Consider the following 2,003-nt stretch of genomic DNA (forward strand, 5'->3'; position numbering starts at 1 on the left):
TTAACTCTACTTTTATTCTTTTGTGGGGATTTTGGGGGGACAAGGATTGTCGAATGTATGTATCTATATTTTCTTTTCTTTCTTTCTTTTTTTTTTTTTTTTTTTTTTTTTTTTGAGACAGAGCATCGCTCTGTTGCCCAGGTTGGAGGAGAGCAATGGCACAATCTCGGCTCACTGCAACCTCCGCCACCTGGGTTCAGGCAATTCATCTGCCTCAGTCTCCTGAATAGCTAAAACTACAGGCAACCATGCCTGGCTAATTTGTGTATTTTTAGTAGAGATGGGGTTTCACCATATTGGCCAGGCTGGTCTTGAACTCGTGACCTCGTGATCTGCCTGCCTCAGCCTCCCAAAGTGCTAGGATTAGCTACTGCGCCTGGCCCTATATTTTCCTTTATAATTTGAATATATACACCCTTATATTATTCCCTCACCTCCAAGTCTCTGCCAACATAATGATAAATTATTGCACATACTCCTGAGATAATCCTTGTTCTCATTTAGAAACAATTTGCTGTAACTATGCCCTTGTTTATACCTGTAACATTTGAGTGGAGGGCTAAGGGGGAAAGAAAAGATTCTGGTTTACAATGCCAAAATTTTTCTTCATTTGAGGTGCAATTATTTTTGAAGAGCTGAGGAAGAAGCTACGAAGTTTCAGCTCTAGTATGCAACTCTGGAAGAGGAAGGTAGAACTTTTCACAGAAACAAAGCCATCCCTTCAAGAATAATAACTCACCTATAGAAATAATTATAGGGAACCATTGAGTTTCATGGGGTTTTCAGTTCAAATAGGATCAGAGCTCTTTTTTGGAAGAGGAGTGGCATGTTGACATTTTATTTTGCATAACTACCAAAGCCCATGTAAAAAGGAGAAGAGTAGGACATAAATTTTAACTATCAAAGATGTGAATGCCAATATTCTCTTTACTCAAAGACCCAGGAAGTAAAGTGGGATAGAGGCAGCATGATGTAGTAAAAAGTATATTGGCTCCGAAGTCAGTCAGAATATAGTCCTGGCCACCACTTAGTAGCTTTGTGATTCCCTTTCCTTGGCTGTAAACTGGGGTAATAAATGGTTGTAGGATTAGAGTTAATGGAATGTGCTAAGCATATTAACATTGTAAGTACTCAACAAATGGTAACTGATAGTTTTTACTTGGTGTGAAAGAAGAATAAAGAAAGAACTGTTTCATCTCCTTCACTACCCCCTTATGTGTCCTGAGTTTGCTAATATATCAGTCTTTTTGAGGCCAGATTCTCAAATTAGATTTTATGCTACCTGGATTAATGGTTTATTGATACAATTGTTCATTCATTAAAAATGTTGAGCTCTAAGTGCCAGGTATTACTCTAGGTCTTGGGAACATATCAGTGCTTAAGAAAGAGAAGGTGTGTGTTGTCAACTCACACATTTCTGTCTTTGACCCAGACTTCTCCCTTTAACTGAGATTTACACATAAAACCACCTATTTGTCATCCCTACTTGGTTGCCTAGTGAAAATCTCAAAGGTTGTTTTCATTCCATGCTTTGCTGGGGTATCACCAGTGAGGGAGCTGGGACAGCACAGTATGACTTTGTTGTCCTAATAAATACCCATCTAGTCAAATAGGATATAATACAGCATTATCATTTCTTCATTAACTTTCTTAAAAGAATATAGCACTAGTTTTGGCATGTGACTTTTAGTTATTTTGATTTGCCTCTATGTGTCCTGAGAGAATGTTATAGAAGTTGTAAAACTATTTGCGAGCTGAAATGCAAATATATGAAGTAAGTGCTTCAATAATGAATTGATAGAAATACATTGTTTTCTGTTCCAGAAAACACCAGTTTGATCATGGAGAGGTAAAGACTTAATATCACTATAATTTTACTTATCTTAAAGTTGCATGCATTTGGACTTTCCTTTCTAGTTCCAGTTTCTAACTTTGTTGGCAATTGTCAGCAATCATCTTGCAAATAGCCTGGCATTTTTTTTTTTTTTTTTTTTTTTTTTTTT

This window comes from Piliocolobus tephrosceles, chromosome 8, assembly GCF_002776525.5.
Source record: "Piliocolobus tephrosceles isolate RC106 chromosome 8, ASM277652v3, whole genome shotgun sequence".
Taxonomy (NCBI): Eukaryota; Metazoa; Chordata; class Mammalia; order Primates; family Cercopithecidae; genus Piliocolobus; species Piliocolobus tephrosceles.